General features: G+C 39.2%; 1 pseudogene; it reads right to left on the bottom strand.

Annotated features, from left to right (window-relative positions):
• Nucleotides 1-730: 730 nt before the first annotated feature.
• Nucleotides 731-15,770, bottom strand: LOC139639866 (uncharacterized; annotated as a pseudogene).
• Between the last annotated feature and the right edge of the window lie 525 nt (nucleotides 15,771-16,295).

Here is a 16,295-nt window from a genome sequence, read left to right as displayed (position 1 = left end):
AGCTTTTGCTGAAACAACTGGTACGTTCAAAGAAGGGGGAGGGTTAATTCAACTTGGATAAAATACATATTTTCCAGACAACTGAAATATTAATAAATGAATAAAAGAACTTTCTAAAATTTTAACTTTTTTGTACTGTTTACGCTGCAGAGCAGCAGCATGGCTCTGTGACGGGTTTTTAATAGTTTTTTAATACAATGAAGTTCTATGGCTGCTGGGACATGGCTGCATTGGGCACCGGCTACATGGAAGAGACTTGTTAGCAAAACAAAATGATTACTGATTTTGTTATTTTCATAGGATTTGTTGACGGTAAGCAATGCATTAACAAAAAAAAACAAAAAAAAGTTTTATTTTACTTCAAATAACAATGGTACCCAACCAATCATTATGTAAACATGATAACAGGCATGGATATACCTTAAAATATCACATTTTACATCACAAAATAAGGCATGTCCTAGTATTGGAACCAACCCATCATTTTCCTACTGAATTAAGAGTAACTGCAATATGCAGCATCAACTTCAATATTGGTCATGATAGGAGCTAGGTGTATGGTGGACTATCAGAATACACATAGTATGGGATGCGGTTCACTTACAGCTTTCAGTACAGTGTTTTTGTGCCATAGTGTGTGAAAGGTGAGAGAGACAAAGTGTGTGTGTGTGTGTGTGTGTGTGTGTGTGTGTGTGTGTGTGTGTGTGTGTGTGTGTGTGTGTGAACTTACCTAATTTGAGGTCTTCCACTCAAACTCGGTGAGTCGTTGGAGGAAGGTCATCATGCGAGTGTTGAGAGTTGATGTCTTCCTCTTAACAACGGCTCCCGTCTTTCGGCTTGTCCCAAATTTGGCGGTGCACTTGGTTCCCTCCTCCGGATTAATCCTCAGAAAGAATCTTTAAGACAAAAATCAATAAATTAGTTCTTTAAATATTTCAACCTTGACACAAATTAATGGCTTCATAGTAATTTCTCTGGGAATGAAATGTGAAATGACACAATGGCTATATTTCCATACACATACACACAAAAAATTTGTGTTGAGAATAGGTTGGTCAAGCTGTTTACATGGAGAGCAAAAGGGTGACACCAAGTAGGCTTATTCCTCTTCCCTTGAATAGTCAGTCGATATTGCCTGACTAAAATGAGGCAATATAGATAATACATTGTAATTTGCAATCCGTAAAAAGGACCCAATTACAAATCCAGTGTTGAATTATATGTTCCTAGTCTGAGGTTTAAGATTGGATTGTTTCTTCCAATTGATTTTCCCTTTGAACTCCTTGGGAAAATTAATCTGTTTGACCCACTTGATTGATTTTGCTATTTTCTGAGCTGATACAATACATGCATCCTGGTATTCCACAATGGGACACCACAAGGAATCAAGTCCAGAAATATAAATTTAGGCCACTTACAAGTATTTTGGACATAGTAGTATAGTGCAAGAGGTTCAGGATTCATAAAAGATATTCCATGCTCACCTTTGTATCAACTCCAGTGTCGCCCAAGCCGACTCCTCGTACTCTATGTTGTAAACGTAGAAGCAACCAAAGAAGACAGCCATGGCAGCGGCAAAGTCGTGTTGCTGGTCCATGTCATATGCCACCTTTCCCTCAATGCTGATCATCCACTGGCCAGCAGACAGTAGTGTTTTGCCTGAAATATACAAACTCAAGTTGTAATAACCATGTACATTTTAGCTCTGCTCTGTCCTAATCACAAACCAAGGCAGAATACAAGTCCAGTACTACTCTGTTTAGTTACAGAAAATCTTAACAAAAATTTTATGAAAATTTAAAACTTTCTGAAAATGTTTAACCCATGATGTTGCTAGCAATAAAGCATAAAATAACACCACTGTGTGGCTTGTCCTCATTTTCACAGCTTTGCAAGATGCCTGCTTGTCTTTGATACCTAACCAGCATAACAGAACATGCACAAGCATTCTTCTCTACTATAGGCAAATATTTATCTTACCAAGCATGATGAGCCTCGGTGTAGCAGGTAAATTCTTCTCTGCCTCAACGGATATCTTGGTTGCCGTTGCCTGCAAAACACAAAAGGAACAGATCTTAAGTCATCTTAGCTATTTTCATGCATTATAAATATACCTCTTGTGTACCATTTGCTGTAAGTAAAAAAAAAAAATCTTTACTTTGTATTTAATACAGTAAGCTATTACTTACGTCTGCCAAGATGAAGATGGAGTCCTCCTCCTCATGGAAGTACTTCATTACAAGAAGAATGGCTGCTATGGCAGTCAGGTCCTGGTTTCTCTCTGAGGTGGCACTCTCCATCTCCTTCAGCAAAGCTTGGATCTCGCTGCCCCACTTCAGCTTTTGGCTTTGGAAGAAACTCACAATCCTCCTGCCCTTTGTGACAAGAGCTTCACCAAGGCGATCATCGATATTAATGCCAGTCAGTGTGAGGAAGTGGGTGCACAGACCTCTTTTCGTGAAAATAAAAGGCCATTGCTCCTCAAGTACACACGGTGGGAGGGGGACATGAATTCATTATGTACCTCTGGAAAATGTATGTTAGCCTCATAAGCTCATCCACATCCGTCATTTCCACAGCTCTTGGGCCCGAAGATCTGAATATGTTTGCCAGGGTCATTCTCTTACTTTCCAACGACTCTCCTTCAGGAAGATCCTTTGGTTGCCAATTTATACAGCCATAGCTGTCTACTTTGGATCTAACTCTTCTGTTGGCGTTGCTGTCATCACTTGCTGTTCTCTTGGGCTGCCGGATTCGATGGCTGTCACTGTTCCGGTTGACATGCTCGACTCTCGTTTTCAGCTGGTTGAGCAGAGAATGGAAGCCACTCCCCAGCTGTTCTCCTTCCTCAGTCGTATCTCCAAAAGTCATTGGATGCTTTGACACAATAGCTTTGGCTATCTCAGCACAGGCAGCTCTGTTGGGGTTGGGGCAGTGTACTTGCATGGCCTCTACCACAATTCTCACAATTGTCCTTCTGTCTCCGGGGTCAACCCTCTTCCCTGTTGAGATGGCTAGTGAGAGTGAGGTGGGCATCTTCTCCCACGGAACCTGGAATCTGTTGATCCAAGAATTCGGACCAGCCTGTGGTTGTATGGAAGGGGGTAAACCAGCAGAAGGGACTGGAGTGGAACTTTGTGATGGAGGGAGTGAACTGGCGGATGTGAGGCCAAGTCCTAGGGGGCTCCTTGTTGAATCTGGGTCCACATGTCCATTTGATTCTTGCAAGAGAAACAAAAAGACATTCAGAAACCAACTATTCAAAAAGGTAAAAGAAACATACTATACACAGCAATGAAATCAGGGAAAGAAATCAACATGAGCTAGCAGCAAACATGACCCTTAAAAGTTAATATAAGATTCCACACATTTCATGTTTCAGAATGTTATAATTTTTCCTTAATTTCTTCATTGCTTTAGAAGATTTTGGTCATCGTTCACTACAATTTATGCCGATATTTGCTTGGCAACATGAGCTGGGCTATCACTATAGTGGCAGATTATTAAGATAATAACCCCAACCCAGATTTTTACTTAAGAGCAACAAATAATGCAACTAGATAAAAATGTGTAACCATTAATGTATCTGACTAAACAACAGTTTTCCCCTCATTTTCCAGACTTTGGTAAGAACACTTTTAATAAAATGTCTTTGAAATTAGGATTACAAGAGCAAACATGGGCCTGATAAAAGGGATAGCAGATAGAATATGACAGCTTCTTTTATACAACGGTTTTCATGGAATAGTCCCATTCTCATTACGATTAGTTAATGTGAGCAAAAAAATACCTCTGTAGACTGTTTATGAATATATACAATTCCCTGGAAGTATAGCTACCTTTTTTCCCCCCGGCCAGACAGGTTTACATAAGAGAAAGCATTATAACATACATGATTCCCAAGAGTTGCCCTGCTGGGACTACCGTTTCTGTTACTGATACAATTTGCATGTATTTCTTACCTGTTCCTTTGAAGGCCTTAATAAGTTTACGGCTCTGTATTGGTGTTAAAAGGTGTTGTAGGTCATCCCTCTCCACAAGCAGAACGTCATCTGCTGTCACCACTCCAACATCTTCTCTAAGGTGCTTGACCACTGTCTTCAGCTGCGCCATGTCCAATTCAGGCAAGGCTTTCTGGATTTCTTGTTGGAGGCTTTCATCATCCATACCTGAAATGGTTTAAGGAGAACATACTGAGTGGTGCAGGGAAACAACTGAGAGGCCTGACACCTGATATATTGGCAGTGGGTAGTAATCACATACACTGTCTGCACTGACACATAGATATTTTTTCTCAGAATCATGTACACAGTGAAGTCCAAGATCAATCAAAAGCACTGATTGATGCACCTCGACAACAAAGTGCACTTGTGTGCAATTAAAGAGTATTAGTGATATTTTCCCAAATACATAACCATGATCAGTGTGGCCCATGACAACAACAAGGCCTTTGCTATATTTTGTTCCTTTGTATATCACTGTCGATGCCTCTGAAGTGCTTTGTCTTGTAAAGCCACTTGTCCTTACTGCTTTCTGAATAAGATCATTATATAAGTGCTCATCATATTCATTTGCTTCACCAACAGCCTGAATTGTAGGAGGAAACAACTGGCCACTACAAAGGTAAGACTGAAGCAGCTGATGCCTTTCTGCCAATGTTTTGCACAGGTGTACAAAGTTATGCAATTTCCTGGCACACTCCTTGAAATATGAATGTTTACTCTCAAACCTTAGGGTCCACAAACGAATCAATGGCCCAAAGCGCAGGATCAGGTCAGGATAGTGCAATAAATAGTGATGCTTTGGCCTCAGAGGATGAAGAGGGAACATGCCACCTCTCAGATACACATATTCTTCAATCAGTACCTTTAGGTAAGCAACCTGACTGTGATGAATTTTGGGAGCACAGATGAGCTCCACAATGTCTTTTAGTTTAAGACACAACTGCCAGACCTGACAATCCACTGGGTTTTTTATGCTATCACCAACATATATTGGTAGCAGTCGCAGGAGACACCAATTCTGTGCTGCAGAGCCCCCAAGTCTTTTCCCATCTGCTCTAACCTCACATGGCTTATTGTTAGAATCACTTCCAGAGTGTTTAAACTTCAATATGGACCTATTCAGTTGGTCATATGTAAAATGCTTTTCAACCTTTACCAAATGATTGATGTAAATAGCCAAGTCATTCGACACTACGCCTTCAAATAAGTCATGGCCCAGACATGGAGGGAGACCACCACACACATGAAAACTTTTCAAGGAGTTAAAGACTGAATCAAATTTTATTCCATGTACTATATTTTGGTCAGTGGTGGACAGCTGCTGAACACTCTGGTTGTAATCTGTGACTGTTCGTGTTGGGCCAAGGGCTAGAGGTGTTTTGACAAAGACATCTCTTTCAATCAAACAATACCTACAGAAATGTTTACTACAGCTGAAATTTTCTGTGAAGCCACCAATACAGTGGGAGCCAAGATTGTCGCCAGAAATGGCAATCAAGGATGCTTTAAGAGTACTGCCAACCTCAGACTGAAAACCTGTATCCTCTAAATCCTTAAGGTCAGCAAGAAGAGTTGAAAACACTTTATCCTGCCCAAAGGACTTAAAATCATCCTCTCTGCAAAGTAACACAAGTTGCATTGGATCAACTGAGGATCGGTTGTGTGGCAAGATCTCACCCATGGTCATGTATACTGCCAGGATTTTGTGTTTTTTTTTACCTGAACCAAGTGGATTTACCACCTCAAATGCATCCTGGTAGAGAATGAGTGACAGTGATGAGGGAGACTCTTTTAAAAGAGTGTTTTCTTTCACATTTTTGCCATCTTTCACATCCTCTAAAACCATGTCAACACTATGGTGCATTTTTGACTGGCTGTACTGCTCTCTCACCGTGGACTGTTTAAGTAGGGATCTTAATGTTTCCTTAACAGGAACATATTGACAAAACCGTTCTTTGCCCACACGATCAGTTCCCAGGTACACCTGGGTGGGTTCGACATAGTTAAAGGTTTTTTTGAAAAATGTCTTTCTCGTTTTATCTGACCTTAACACTCCTTCATTGTATACAGGTAGTTTGTCATCTTGTGAGAGTTCACTGATTATTTTATCGATCTCACTTTGGGGTATCTCTAACCCTGACAGTTTCTCTTGCAGTTTCGCAAGAACTTCTCTCATTCCACAGCTGTGGACTTCTTGAAATTCTTCTATAATGCACTGTATAGTGCTGGCTGGCAAAAGCATTTTGGCCTGCATTTTCAAATAAAACAGTGCCAAATCATTTAAAAGTGTGTTTTGGTCAAAACCTGCATCTTCTTCATGACCATTTATGGATGGATGCTAGCATCCATCTCATCTGGGGCTTGGACACTGTCAATTTCATCCTGACTTGTCTGCTTTGCTGTGAATACCTGCTTATGTTTCCTTGATAAATGGGAAGCAAAGGATGTTCTCACTCTGAAATAATTGGAGCAGCCTTCAAAGGGACAGGACATCTTCTTTCCATCTCTGATGTGAAATCTGAGGTGCATGCATAACACTGAAAAACAGAAAAAAAATCTGCCACATCCAGAAACCTGGCAGGTCAGATTACCCCTGTACTGACACCTCTCTCCACTCTGTGGTTTAGAATCCCTGTGATTCCTGTGCATGTGTGACCTTAGAGCAGAAATTTTTTTAAAAGTGCTTGGGCACTGGTCTATCCCACATGCAAACCTATAGTTCGCCACATTTTTGTGTTTTTTCACATGAATACAAAACGTTTTAAAGTTTTGGGTATGGACGCTACAAAATTTGCACCTGTACATTATTGCAACTGGCAATGGCTTCTCCTAAATTATCAAACACTTACCTTTGGAGGTAGGGGTCAGTGTCAGTCTTGAAGAAACTAAAGTTGTACTGCTACCATCTGCGTATGAATGATGAGAAATGGGAATCAATTACTATTTTTTGGAAATGACAAGCTCAGTCTGAAATGTACGGCAGAAAGCAGTAATGCACAAAGCTGGCGTGTTTTGCTGCTTTGGTAAAAAGCAAATATACCCACTTTTACACAAATTTTCCTGGAATACAAATCTGTCTGTAAGACTTCCAAGCTAGCAACAAAAATTTGACCGCCAAAATGTTAGCTACAACATAAAACACTGCCGAAAACGCGCCCAAGTTCTGTTTATCTGTAGTGCGCAAGGCTTAAGCTAGCTTATGTGACACAAAAATCGAACTATGTTTACAGATATTAACCTCAAACGTGGAGTTATGTTCAAGCAGATAACGTTTGCTGAATAGACAGTTATCACATATACGTCTCATAACGTCAGTGGGATGTTATCTGCAAACCTGCCTTCACATACAGGCAGCAGTTAGCTAGGAGAAAAGAGCTAGCAAACCTGTGGAGGCTTGGAAGATAACTTAATGGATAAAACACACGACTTGCTCCCCTTAAAAATAAAATGTATGTAACGTTAACGTTATAGGTATCGGCCAGGTTGATTCTGTGTCTTTCTGATCCTTTCTTAGCGAACTTACGTAGAGATGACACTGACTGCTCTGCTGAGAGGCTGTGGTGAAATGGCTCGGCAAGGCAACTCGCCAAATATTTTCTCTACAGCCCCACCCATAAAAAAAAAACTAAAACTGGAGAAGCAGATCTGTTTTTGGCGGTCGAATAAATGGTTTAGTATAGCGTTATTTTACAAGCTTTGCTGTGCAGAGTTGAAGGAGAAAGCTAAAAGTAACGATCGTTAGCTAATGGCCAATGTAACGTTACTGTGCACAGTCAACAAACACTGCCCCAGATTTTAACGCTACAGCTAACTAAAATAAAGTTTTATTGTCACGTTAATGGTTAGAATCAAGTATGTAATATCTTACCTTGTTTTACAGCTAACGTTATGTCCTCCTCCGGGAAAAAAGATTCTGCTCTTGCTTTGAAAGTTGACAGTTCAAGACGGAGTCACATGGGGACGGCTAACGTTAAATCGCACACCTGCATTGGTGAGATGCAAGGTAATTTTAGCCTAATTCAGGCCAACAACGTGGTAATAGGTCTATTCAATAAGAATATTTATTATGAGTGTGTCCTTGTTTAAGTCTGAACGTTGACAAGTTATCCGCTCTTTTTGTGATCAACCAATAACTTCAGAATGTATGGAAATTGTGAATATAGAGGATTTTTTTTTTTTATAAAATATGATTTTGGTATCCAAAGGCAACAGTAGTGTTACTGTTGTTATGAAAACAGTATCCTACCGCATATTTAAAATATACAGTAATTTACTCTAGTTTATAAGAAAATTCCCATGATGCAATGCATGTTACAGTTTTATACTGTACAATGTTTTTAAGGTATTTAATTGGGCATTTTGAAGTAATTAACCGTAGCTTTTACAGCAAGGGCTAACAGTGCAGCAGTTAAACAAGTCAGCAGACACACTGGTTCATGGCTGGGCACAGAAGTCACAGAAGGCTTAGGAGGTCAGGTGGTCTCAGCATTTAGGAGCTGACTTGGGCAGCTTGGCTTGGTTCTGAGTATTCTGTACCGTTGATTTGCCTTTTTTCATATGGCATCTGTATTTGCATCAAATTTAAGCTTCTCGTCTAGGACAGTGCCCAAATACTTATATTGCTGCACTGCTAACACTGGCTCAGCCTTAATCACACACAGGGCAGGGGCAGGGGCCTCCTCTGAAAATCAATAAACATTTCTTTGGTCTTGGCCACATTTATTTGGAGGAAAGACTGGTCACACCAATTAACAAATTCATCAAGGACTGGGCCATGATCTCGCTCCACACCCTGCAGAAGACTCACGATCACAGAGTCATCGGCAGACTTAAGGACAAATCTTGATACATGATTGCTCTGGCACTCATTTGCATATAAAACGAATAAAAGTGGTGAACGCACACAGCCCTGAGGGGATCCAGTGGAAGATGAGAGTTTACTGGACAGGGTTCCATTAACCCGGACCCTCTGTGATCCGTTCGTTAAGAAGTCAGTGAGCCAACATACTATACTAAAATCCATATTAAAATTAGATAAGAGCCTGTGTGCAAGAACATGTGGCTGAATACAATTAAAAGCAGAAGAAAAGTCAATAAAAATATATGAAAAAATACCGCACAGTTGCCAGGCACAACACTTTTTTTTAATTTTCCCCCTATGCCATCAGGACCAGGGCTTTTCCTCTCTTCAATACGACCAAAAGATTTACACACAATCACCTCATCAATTTTAATCTTACAGCCTGCAGGCCCATTTCTAAAATTAGAAAGCTCATCATTGAAATCATAGATATCAAACCTAGAGTAGAATTTGTTTAACTCTTCTGCCAATTCAACATCAGGTTTCGTTATGGAATCAAATAATGGTCATTAATATTTAGCGCTTGTGAAACGGTTTGTGAATGTGTGATAAAGTTTTGCAGCTGTAGAAATATTTTGTGCATGTGTGGAAAAAGTTTTGTGCACACAGATATAATTTGCTCATGTGTAAAAGGTTTTGTGTAGCTGTAGAAATATTTTGTGTATGTGTAATTAAAATTTGTGCAGGAATATTTTCAACAGTGAGGTTTCACAAGGTCTGAGAGACGGACACACAAATTTCCTACCTTTCTGTGCGACAGTGAAGTTACATGAGAGACGGACGCACAAATTTCCTACCTTTCTGTGCGACAGTGAAGTTACATGAGAGACGGACGCACAAATTTCCTACCTTTCTGTGCGACAGTGAAGTTACATGAGAGACGGACGCACAAATTTCCTACCTTTCTGTGCGACAGTGAAGTTACAGCTACAAGCTTCAAGTTACGAGTACGGATTTTGGCCCTTTTTTGTAGCCAATCAGCACGTTGCCCACTGACTAGCCACACTGTTAGCACGGAACATACCAGTAAAGTTTTACATTGTAATTAACTAGATATATCAAGGCATGTCATATTTAAAGTATGCTTTACAATTTCTCCCATTAGGCAGATCTTGAGTCAGATTGTCTGGCCAGGGGATGACAGCGATGATGAAGAAGATGATTCATACCCACTGAGCATCCAGGACCAGACAGCTGGATTCTTAAGGAGGTTTATTGAGACAGGCAAGTTTATCATGTTATACTGATAAATGTGTGAAATGACAATTCCAGTATTTTTGTGGTAGGGCTGCATTTCAATTCTCTTTTTTGGCAAACGCTTTGGGTGGTTGTGTTAGTATTAACAGAAAATTGACACTAAAAATTGGGTTCCAGTTAAACTATAGGTGAAACTTGAGTAATGCTGCAAAGTAGTGCTGGAAAAACACCAATATATGCCCCCTTTTTCATTAAAGCTACATTAATAGTATGTGCATTTTTTGCAGTAAAATTAGCCCTTTCAATGCGAGAGTCATCACTGTAGCTCTTCTTTCCACCATACAGCTTATAGCTAGCCTGTTCTTTCCTGATTTGAATTTTCTGGCCCGATGATAAGCTCCTCCTCTGCCCTCCACTTCAGCCCCTCACCGCTTCAACTTCATTCAAAGCTGAAACTGCACATTCTGCAGATAAACTTCCACATTTCAGATCAATCAAGCAAGAGCCTCTGTTGCAGCAGTCAGCAACGCAGCCACAGAAACAGTTCATTCCAAACTTACCTTGTGGCTGAAATGTAGCAGCTTTACCACATTTTCAAACTGAAGATGAGAGAAAAAGTAATCCAACAGGAGCCTTTCAGAGTAAAATGTATACATTTCCATAAAAAAACAACAAATATTTTTTTTCTTTATTTTGGGTTTCTAGAGGCAATCAGAAAGGGGAAGAATTGCTTTATGTGTTTACAAACACAGTTCTAAGCTGGTCAGAAATCACTTTTTTGCAGCTTTAAAAACCTTCAATTTTTAGCCCATTGGCCTTGCTTCTACAGTTTGCCTCCTCTGCTTCTCTCTCCTCACTCTGTCCTCCATCTGCTGCAGTACTACTGTTCATGTATCCAAAATAAAGTGAGCAATAGTCAGCACATAACAAATCTTAGCCAAGACTGCCAAGTGAATGCAAGGAAAGGGATGTTTTTTTTGTTTTGTTTGTTTACATGCAACTAACTACAATCACATAACACTCTATAACATCTTATAATGGTGTAAAGTCTTATCAGTTCTCATTAAAAATGGAAGAGAACATTTGTTCAAAGGCACAAGAGGACAACAGGACAGAAGTTTAAGCTTTTTATCTTTATAACTGTGACGGTGACTAACTATGTCGCAGATTTTGTAACCAATGACCACTATATTTTGTTGGACAATCATATTAAGGGTACATGAATTAGCACAGCGATTAGGGGGCGCCCCGGTGGCTCACCTGGTAGAGCGCGTACCACCTATTAAGGCGGAGTCCTTACCGCAGCTGCCTGGGTTCCGTTCCAACCCAAGCCCTTTGCTGCATGTCATCCCCTCTCTCTCCCCCCCGCCTTTCCTGTCTCTCTCCACTGTCACTATCAAAACTGCCAAAATAAAAAACTTAGTACAGCGATTAGGAATTGAAACAGATGGACGAGAACAGAGCAAGGGGAGAGAAGCAGTATAGAAACAACCTGTAGCAGCATGGCTGACAGACTATAGAGTGAGCTTTTTGAATCCAAAAAGGACATTAATGGGAGGTTTTGAACACTACTTTGTGGATGGCCCAGTTTTCTCTCATAGTCTAAGTGGCCTAAGTACCTAAGGTCTTCCACATGTTTTGGAACATTGCATGTGCCTGGGCACTTCCACAACTATGAAGACTTTTCCAATCATGTGGAGAGCTGCATCGCAACCTGTTACAGGCTTCGGTCTTGTGTAGATACAGCTAGTCATTACGAATGCATTGCAAAAATTGCATTGTTCTATTGTTGTAGCTTTTTAGCTTGTTTTTACCATGTTGTTAGCATGTTAATTTTTTTTACACGTAAACATGTACAACATGAATACATGTTGACACCGTGTTATTTGATACATCAATTTCACAGTTTTGAGCTTTTTGCCCACTTTGAATAATTCTAAGGTGACCTGTGAACAACAGCTAACATGTACACAAGTCACTCAATATGTCCTTGAAAAATCCTGGAAAATGATTTCCTTAAAAGAGTGGGAACCCTAAAAGATACTGGAACCTTTTGCCTGATACTGGTTTTGTACTGTATTTTGTTGGCAGGGCTGTTTGGTTGTGCTATCTGTAGTTCTGACAGTTGGTTCAGGAAGTTAAAACCGATGGCATGATTCATTCTGTCATGAAAATAAAAGTCAACATTTTGGAAATGGTCTGTTACTATAATAATTGTATATAATACAATCAAATGTATTGAATTATAAGCCCAATAAATGTCTTTAATCTATTGTCTGCCTTGATTAGTTGTGTGAATAACATTCAGTGATCTTTACACAGACTATATAATGTTTATCAAAAATGACAATTAAGTTAATAAAATGTATGTATGAAAAGAAGAGAACCTAATAATAGATAATAATGATCATTGTCACTCTGGGCCAGGACACTGCTGAAAAAGATTGTCAGTGTCATCTCAATGAGGCTTTCCAGGTTAAATAAAGGTTAAGTAAAAATACATTTATAAAAACAATAACTTTCATGGTCAGACCACCTTTTATTCAAGTCAGAGCAGTCCTCTACATTTTGCATAACATAATTTTGCTGTGAGTTTGAAACATTGGAAATGATCTGTAAAGAGTAATTTGGACACATTTTTCATTAATTTCTTTCTATTCAACTGTATGAACAAGAAGAAAAACATTTTTGACCGGAGGGGGACTTTCAGTTTGTATGCATTGTGCCTTATGCTTCCTGTCTTAATTCAAGGACACTTTCTACGTAGTGGACTACAGCACTATAAATGTCTGCCCCAAAACACAATGAAGGAGCAGTGGGATTGAAAAGTTGATTCAGTCCTTCCAGTTCTTCAATGCCCAGGGGAGATGCCAGTTCAGGAACCCGTACTCCAATTTGTTCCATATCCGTAATTTCCATGTCTGGAACATGGACCCCCTGAAATACAATACGGTACAATAATACAATACAATAAGGTCACATGCTGTAAATCTGATTAAAAGTTTATTTGTTTAATAAAGCCTATTTGTCTGAAATGCTTAACAACCAGGTTTATGCAATAAACCCAATTTACTCAAAATGCATCAAATTTATGTACTTTTTATTAATATACGCAATGTATTTTAAATTTATAACTAGATATTTCCAATTTTTAAATCTTTTTTCCATTCACCCCACACCTACAACAATATGTAACTACAATACATAAAAAAAGAACAGTCAGACCATCTTGTTCCACATTTAACAATTTATTAACGCTCCTCAAGGCATGTGGCACGTTTGGGCATTGCAAAATCTCAAAGGCAGCAACACCACTTCCATTCAACAGCATGGTACACTGACATAACAGCACACACCCACAAAAAGAGCAGCTAGCAAGACATACGTGTACACAGAACCAGTGCTCATACAAACATGTTGTATTGTGTGCAAAAAACAAACAAATCATAAAAAAGAAAATGCCCTCTGGGAAAATCCCAATAAAAATATAAAAAAAGAAAGAAAAAAAAAAGAAAGAAAATGCCCTCTTAAGGTTAAGTGCTCTATTTTCAAACATTTACTCATTGCAAACATTTTAAAAGCTAATTTAAGGGAACTCTAGGCTTCTGAACACTGTTCTCTCTTCTATGATTTCAGAAGGCTAACAATTCCTGGGATTCAATTTTGAAATTAGGATCCAAAACATTATCACAAGGCTCAGGTGAGCAGCTGTACCCCATTGGCCTTAACACTTTGCTGCTTGTTACATGAGACAAAGAATATATATTGTAAACAGACCTTTCTGCAACAATACGATAAACTCTCTCAAGAACTGTGCAAACAATTGTGTGAAACCTGAGGTAGACAGGTAAATCAGGTAAATCAACCATTATAACTGTAATGCTTACAGTATACTCACATTTCAAGGAATCCCTGAGATCAATTTTTTTCTGACATTTTCTGACCACCACCCTAACAATCCAAAACACTGCCATAAGGGCTCAGTGGTTGAGTGGCGGCACCACCACACTTTCCATGCATGTTTAATTACGAATGCAGGAATATAAAAGGAATATTCTGCAGTAAAAATATAACAATCAAGAACTGTGAAAAACACAAGTTGAAAATTTTACATCTAAGTTCACTCAAACAAGTACTGAAATTTGCAACAAGTCAACCACTTTGATATACATTTTCCAGAGGGAAATATCAGTGTATCAGGCCAATTACTCTGGAGCGTCTTAATTGTCAGTGCTTGGACTTTTGATGAAAGCTTGGTTGTGTCCAGTTCCACCAGGATGTTCTGAAACACTTCAAATGTGCACTTGAGGTCCTTAGGGTAGCTTAAGTTAAGCGCATAAATCAGTCCAAAAAGCATCACACATCCAAGGATGACACTTCGTAGGTTGTGCAGAACTTCCACGCCTTCAAGTACAACTCCAACATCTGCAAAAGGCTCGTCTCCAGGACCGGCCTCCTCCACCCGAGTGACGTAGATGCCCATCGTTGTCTGTACAATCCCCGACTCAGCCTCTCTAGATTCACTGTCCTGGAGGATAAACAGAGAACAATGAGTTGTGTCCCAATGCCGGTCACATTGTGATATTCAGAATTTTTTAAGGCACACTGTTTTTCAAACTCTGACATTACAGATATGTAGAATCATTCAAATGCAAAATAATGGAACATTTTTCAAAACCCCCCAAAAAACCCCAGAAAGACCTGAAACTGAATGTCCATTTCTGTCTAACCAGAAGTTTGCAAAATCACTCAACAGTTTAGAAAAATGGCCAGCTGGACAGTTTTCATAAAATTACCTCAACTCACCATCGATGCGTACAAAGGTTGCCACCTAAGTAGTAGGCTACTTTTGTAAACCTGCAAGCCAACAAACCAATCTACATGCATTGTGATCCTTCAAAAGTTACAAATACTCCCCCGCAGTCAGCTGTTATTTACATTGGTAAATTATGAAACAGGAAGACTATAATACGAATTAAAAATAAGGCCAGTGCTAAGGAGAAGAAGAAAATCCTGATGGAACTGGACATAACCAAGCTTAAAAGTGCAAGCACTGAAAATTAGGATGTTCACGTGATTGTGACTAACTTGCCTGATACCCTGATATCTCCCGCTGGAAGACATATCAAAGTTGTTGAATTGCTGCAAATTTCAATATTTGAGTGAAATTTGTATATGCTACATCAAGTTTAAAGTGTTTCTGACAGTTCTTAATTTTTAAAAAATTTTTGCTGCATTATTTTTCTTTCATATCGCTGCAGTCATGTGTTACTGTTTTAATTTGTCAGGAAATAACGTATTACTTCCCTATCTACACCAAATCTGAGATCAGCATAATGGTTTGAGTGTTTCATGATTCTGATCCATAATTTCCATACTTTGTACTGCCAACTGTTTTATACTTTACCGGGGTCATTTACAGCTGACAAGTTTCTCATTTGGCTTGTAAGATCAATCATGCTCCACACTGATAGCTGCATAGTTTAATCTTTCAGTGCACACTACACACACGGGCAAAGCTAGACTGTGATGCCTATGAGACAATTAATATAACTATCAATGTGAGTATATCCATAACACATTTATAATATAAAGAGAGTAGGTTGACGTACACTTAGCGCGTATTCTTTGACGAGTGTCTCTATGTCCTCATTGAGGTAGACACTTAGGCTCCTCAGGTCACAGTCGTGCTTGATGTTTGTCTTCATTCTGAAACAAGCATACCAACAAGATCCCAAAGAATATAACATTAGTCAATGCATTGATCTACAGTTTAAGTAATGCTGAATTTTAAGTTTAATATATGAAGTAATATTTTAAGACTAGAGCAGCCAGAGCTGTACTTGCTGGACGCCCTCCCTAGACATGTTAAGTTGTCACCACATTATCCTGATGACTTTGATATAGTCACTCATATAATTTCAAATATATATGTACAATATAATGTACATTTTCTGATTGTACGATAAATACTTTGCATGAGAGAAATTGTTTGTCGTTTGTGTGTATTAAGCTGCTTTGATACAAAGATCACTAAAGGTCTCTAAGAATCAGGTGGTGAATGTTTGGTAATATGAATTTACAAACGTATATTTGCTACATGAAATCACTGTTGGCCTGCAAATCTGTTTAACTTTTAGAAAAGAAAGGAGAGGAGAAGGAATGAGGAGGAGGAGGACAAAGAGAAAAATCCTAAGACGTGAACAGGGCTAGTTAATTGGTCAAATGCTTAT

This window comes from Centroberyx affinis, unplaced genomic scaffold, assembly GCF_046629955.1.
Source record: "Centroberyx affinis isolate AG114_WGS23_722 - 3 ecotype Tasmania unplaced genomic scaffold, CSIRO-AGI_Caff_v1 ptg007879l_1, whole genome shotgun sequence".
Lineage (NCBI taxonomy): Eukaryota > Metazoa > Chordata > Actinopteri > Beryciformes > Berycidae > Centroberyx > Centroberyx affinis.
This window is presented reverse-complemented; position numbering and strand designations above follow the sequence as displayed.